The sequence below is a fragment of the Plectropomus leopardus genome, chromosome 11 (genome assembly GCF_026936395.1).
Source record: "Plectropomus leopardus strain MGB_pleo_1.0 chromosome 11, ASM2693639v1, whole genome shotgun sequence".
Classification (NCBI taxonomy): domain Eukaryota; kingdom Metazoa; phylum Chordata; class Actinopteri; order Perciformes; family Serranidae; genus Plectropomus; species Plectropomus leopardus.
In genome coordinates this window covers 23,691,486-23,697,744 of record NC_142186.1, presented here as the reverse complement: position 1 = coordinate 23,697,744, position 6,259 = coordinate 23,691,486, and the positions used below count along the sequence as shown (strand labels likewise).

General features: G+C 36.5%; 1 pseudogene across 1 annotated transcript; it reads left to right on the top strand.

The window, feature by feature from the left end:
- Nucleotides 1–482: 482 nt before the first annotated feature.
- Nucleotides 483–5,399, top strand: LOC148188271 (uncharacterized; annotated as a pseudogene). Its single transcript, XR_015778048.1, has 6 exons — nt 483–1,182; nt 1,621–1,878; nt 2,770–2,788; nt 3,157–3,445; nt 3,527–3,772; nt 3,870–5,399. The product of XR_015778048.1 is annotated as an uncharacterized LOC148188271 (transcript).
- Nucleotides 5,400–6,259: the final 860 nt, after the last annotated feature.

Sequence of the window (6,259 nt, the reverse complement as noted above, 5' to 3'; positions counted from 1 at the left end):
TCATAGAGAGGGGTGAAGAAATTATATTGGCAAAAAAGATGCAAAATTACGCCCATTTCCCTGAATAACACCGCATTGAAATTACTGTAATAAATGCAAAGTTCATTGTGAAATATCCGTTGCTGTGTCAACATGACGCCATCAAAGCTACGCAATCAGTTTCAGTAACACTGTACTACAAATACAGGAACAGCGTGCAAAGGCAAATAACTTAAGGGTTTTTTGGGCTCTATAATTTCTAAAATAACACATCTAAATAATGACTTAATATTTTCTCACAAAAAAATACAATGTGTTTTTCTGTTTACTAGTAGCTCCAGCTGTTTGAGTACAGGCAACATTTCTTTGGAATCACAAATAATAATTTAAAAGTATAAAAAAACATTAAGAAATATTGTACTAACATCAGTAATATTTCATTTTAGATGTATTTTGCATTCTACTTAAAATTACATCTCCCATTTTTAGAGGTCTCGATGTCACATCCTGACTCTGTCTAGTGATCACAGAGGAAAACATTTTTTTAAGGAGCACAACAGATACTACACTGCAAGGCTGCTTTATGATTATATCGAAAACCATTTAGTAGTGCTCCTGCTGGGAAGCTGTTGTCGTAATAAAACAATTCAGACCATTGTATATGGTCTGTATATAGGCCATATTTAAAAAAGGAGGGAACTACAGGCAGTAACAAACTCCAGTGAGACAGTGACATCTAGTGTTTAATGTGATGTTCTGATAAAATGGTTCAGAACAATTGTGCAATCTCAACTCAGTAGTTGTGACTCGTATTTTCACTGTTTCTCCCAAATTTAGACCAATCCATACTCACAGAATAAAAAAAAACAACCAGATCACACAACAATAATTTTTTTTAAAAAAAAGTTACAACAGCTAATTTGACCTTTGTGCTGAAATTACTGTAATTTCCTGTTGCTTAAAGATTACATTGATTTCGTCATCTCGTAAATTCTCGGGTTTAACAAGATGATGGGAGTGACGGAAGTGATTTATGTTTAGTCATAGGTTTATGTGATAACTTCTTGCCTCTTACTCAAACGACAGCAGGTGTATTTTAAAAAAATAAAATAAAATCAGGAAAGGTGGATGCAGCCATGAGAGACTTTTCTATTATACCCAGCTGGAGGAGTCTTTACTGCGCTTTGCTGGTGGCACTGATGGGTAAGGACGCTTAATATTTTCAGCCTCTCAGCCTCTCTCATAATATCATAAACCTTCTTAATAAACGCCTGTTTATCTATTTATAGTATTTAAGTCAAACCCTTGAGTAACAGTCTGTATTTAAAAAAGAAACATTAACCAATAAACAATTAACCTCTGTGTTAACTCTTACATTTTTGGCTCTGCTAATGAACTAAATATGCTCTCCATGTATCAAGGATTATAATCTACAGGATTTGGTGATGTATTTTAAATTCAGACAAAGCTTGACCCACTTATGTGATTTGTAAATATGTCTTAACATTTTCTGGAGTGAATAGTAAGATTACACCTTTATTTTAGATTCTTTGAGCAGGCCACATGAAATAGCCTTTTACTCACGTTAAGAATAATAAGAACAAGTACAAATATCTGATACTGACGGCTTCTCTTCCTCAGGTGCACCAGGTTTGGAGGCTTGGGAGCAGATTTCCTGGACTGGTGAGGTGACGGCTGGTTTTGGTACGACTTTCACCTGTTCCTCTTCTTGTCATACAAACTGCATTCACACCTGGACCTTCAAAGGCCGCAGAGTCAACGGGAGCAGGTTAACCTGGACACCGGATGGACTGGAAAACACAGTGGTATTACAGTGCAACGTACTCAATCCAGAAACAGGAGTCTCCAGCAGTATAAGCTCCATTGTAGAAATTAAGAGTACTTAAAGAATTACTTCATCTATACGAAAAGAGTCCTCACAAAAAAGGCAGTCTATGCAGATGAAAGACGCAAATATTTTTTAAATTGAAGCTAATTGTTTTGGAGAAAACAGAAAACTGTGGCTTTTGCTTAAAAAAACAACAACAACAAAAAAAACCCCAAACAAACCTGCAATTAGCAGAATGCACCACCAAATAAATGCTACCAGACCAATAAATGCTCCTCCTGGTGGGCGATGTAATGTGGACTGATCTGTGTGAAACAAGGAAGGCCGAAGGGTAAGAAAATTATCTCGTATTACAGTTTAACGGTAAGCTAAAACACATTTCTGAAAAGATTGAGGCTTAACACAGTAACAGAATCTTGGTTTATATTTGGTCAGTGCAGCTTAGTTTTACCATTTAATATATTATATATTTTCAGTCTCTGTTTTCACTGTGCAGGAAGCAGTATGGCAGCCGCTTCCTGTTCATAATCTCTCGCTTTTACAGCTAATTGCAGCACTAAAATGTGTTTCTAAGAACATTTTGGGTGAGAAATATGCAGCACAGTAACACCACCAACGTTTATTTTTTTTTTATCAGCACTGCCTAGTTTTACATTTTGATCAGATTTTGGTCCAAGTTTGAGACAGAGAGAGGAGGATCTGTCTCTTGATCAAAGCTCTACACTCTCTGTCTGTGGTGGCGGGGAATACGAAAACACAGACGAACAGTCTGTAGTTACAGTAAAGCCCAGAGAGCCAGCGAAACTCAACCGGATGATGCAAAATACATCATCTGGTGGAGTTTAGCCGTGTGGGGAGGTAGGGTATCTAGGCACTGGTTAGATGGAGGGAAGTTTACCACAGTTTATCTACATATACATCCCACATTGTTTGATATAAAGCTGGTAAAAAATCAGCAAAGTATCCCTTTTCATACAATATTGAGTTATTTGTATTTTACTTGTTTACATCCATTTAAAGTAACTTTATACTCCGGTATATTTATTTGACAGCTGCAATTAGTTGTGTTTTTTTAGGTTAAGAATAAAAAAGTGTAGATTGGGACCGTTTGAGGCGGTTTATATAACAGTATATAAATCAGTCAAAGGGGCCATTTTTCTCCTTAATGAGAACTTTGATTTTGAAACTTGAAGTACATTTTGCCATTTATACATCTAAAAGATCTGAATACGTCTCCACCACGATATATGCATCGAAAACCGAGTTTGAGTAACACGTAATTTAGATGTTTTATTTCTGATGTGAGTTCTTCTTCCTTCATGATTCAGAAATCTTCTTTATCAGGTGCAGCTCAGTCCACAAAACACTGTCCCAACTCCTGAACAGCCGCTGGATCTGGTCTGCCATGGCACTCCATCAGGTGACCTCCCACACCTGCCGAACCAGGTGGTCTGGTACAAGGACGGACAGAAAAGGAGCCTGCGTGAAAACAACCTCACACTTCGCTTTGGCTCACTGCGGCCGTCTGATGCTGGATACTACCAGTGTGAGAGTTACGTGAGTTACGTACGACGGTTCAACAGACAAGAGTTTTCAGCCTGGGTTATCTGCTCAGCTGTAAGTATTCATTATTGGAAGAATAATTTAAAGAATGTATTGTTTTTCACACGTTGGAGTGAATTTTCTGTTGTTTTATAGTGTTTTATCTGTTTCCTGGCAGATTGAGTAAATTCACCTGCTTGTCGAGCTGTACCTTGAATGTGGACTGTGCAGTCAGGTGGCAGTTCAGACAGGGTTTTCCCATTTGAACCTACTTTTCAGTGCATGAAAATGAGCTCATGTGGACCCCTTCAATGCCGGGTACTTTCCAAAATTTTACCTGTGTCGCAGAAAATGTAGCTGTTGGACGCTCTGCTGAGGCCACCAAGATGGTCGAAGTTAAAGGTGACAACTCTGTAGAATTTGATCTTGTGTGTCTGCTGTCGCGTTAGTGTCAGATTTCATGTTAAACACAATATTTGACATCTTCATCCTTTCACAGGTGTTTCTCTTCCTGGATCAGAGGCGGTGCAGCTCAGTGGACCTCTTACAGTAATCATCAGCCTGGGACTGCTGCTGCTTTTTGATTCATAGAGCTGTTCACTTTTTTGTTGTTTAAGGTTTGTATTTGCCCCTTTTGAAGTATATTTATTTGCCATATATCTTGTTCATAAATACTTGCTTATGTTTAAAGTGGTTTTACTTGGATTTACCAATAGTTATCCATCAAACTGATCAAGGCAGCGGTAGACCAGCAGCTCCCGTGACTAATGAGTTAAGAGTTTAACTCTTTAAAAATGGACATCCTGAAGCCGTGGAGAGACCGTTGTTTGCGTGATTCTGTTTTAATATATTTAAAATAGGAACCAGAATAGCTACAGCATTCATTCCTTTATGAATGGATATGAAGCATTTGAAGATCTTCCACAAAATTACATCATAGTAAGCAAAAATACTAATGTAGGCACTGGCGGACCATCTTTATTTCAGAGTTCAAAGGGTTAAATATATTGGTTTTTCCATGTCAGTACACCAATTTAATTATTGTGTACCATAAAATCCTGTTGAGTTAAAACGCTTTTTTCTTTTTTAAAAAAAATTTTTTTAAGAAAAAATTAAAAAATGTAGTTCAAATTAACCTCAAAATGGCACAATTCCAATCAAATACTTATACACCGGACAATTATATCATAGTTTGTCACTGGACAGTGTACAAATAAATATTATTTGTGTATCTTTCTCATTGTTTACAGTCGCATCTAAAATCAACGTGAACAGCAGGACCTCAGTAACAGAATGCATCCGTTTTTATCTGCTGCCTTTTTCCATTTGACAGTGAAGTCTATCTAATGACTTATTTCGCAGTTTAAACAAATTTTGGGGCGAATTTATAGTGTAATTTGATTAATTTGACCAGAAGGTGCATCACTATAGATACAGAGCTGCAGTATTTTTTGTTTGTTTGTTTGTTTTTTAATAAACTACAATTACACGGATTACGAATTACATCATTCACATTATTTTTTCCCAATTTTATACATCCAAATTCTGGTTTTATGAGAAAAATTGTGACATTTTTGCATTGTTGTTTTCATATCTGTGTTTCACTCAGACAAAACTTAGCAAAAGGTTTAGTGTGTTTGTTGTTTACACATCTCAACACCCTGTTGAGATGTGTAAACGGAGTACTTTATAATACGACTGAGTTTAATTCAAACAAAGTCAAGAGGGCTTTATCGTCATGGGAAACATGTTTACATAGCTTTATCTACTAGAAATTATTTTACATACACATCATTGCTGATTGGGTAACAGCTCTGAGTCATCCACCAAATAAGAGAAAACTTACATCAAAAGCTGTTGCACAGTGTTTCACAACATTTTAAGGAAGTTTGTCACTCAAACTCAGAAACACATACCGTTTTGAGATTGAATGTGTCCTGATGGTGTTTCAGCTGCCGTCGCATCCTGTTGAAAAAGCTGAAATTCTTTATCATTTAAATATATTCCAAAATAAAATGAATGTCTCTGATGGTTTTGTGCGTATCAATTATAAACCTTTTTTTCGAGTAAGGTGCAGACTCTTTGTGCATCATGAGAAGTTGTTTGACTTGAAGTTGACCTCTGACCTGGTTAATGATTCACCTTTTTACTGAAAAAGGTTTTTTTGTGAGGTCAGCTTCTATCTAGAGGATAACTGACTCATTATACTGATGTCTTTTTGAAAGATGTGGGCTTAGTTGACACACCAACGATCCTCTGACCCTCCTGAACCTGAACAAATACGACAGATAAGAGAATCACGCAGAGCAAACACATGAGGGAGACAGAGGCTTCCTGCTGCTTTAACCATTGTCCTGCCATGCAACAATATAATCTCTCTTTTTCTTTATTCTTTTGCTGTTGTCTCACCTGTTTCATATCGTTTTCGCCCTGTGTTGTAGTTGGAATGAGGAAACAACACTAGAAAGCTGTTTTAATCTGTTTATGTTAAACAACGACTTAAGAAAGTTTGCAATTCCAAACTACACAGATGAAGATTTTTTGTTTATTCAAGCATCAGTTGAAACACTGCAAAGTTTTTATGTCCATTTTGTCGTAAACTACAAACGTATAGTATTGTTAGAAACAATACAAAGACAACTTTGGTTTGTTTTAGTGGTATAAAATCTGATTAACTGCCCAAAGCCTTTGACTCGCCCCTCAATGAAAATTTTTTTACTCTCTTTTGTGTTTATTTGCTACATTTTGCTTGTTTTTTCCCCCATGAAATATGGGGTGTAATATATGTTAGAATATGTTTCAATGATCTACAACTCTAATTTGTACTCGCTCAGCAGCACTAAAATATCTTTTTATTTTGATCTCGGTGACGAAGATTATTTTAGGAAT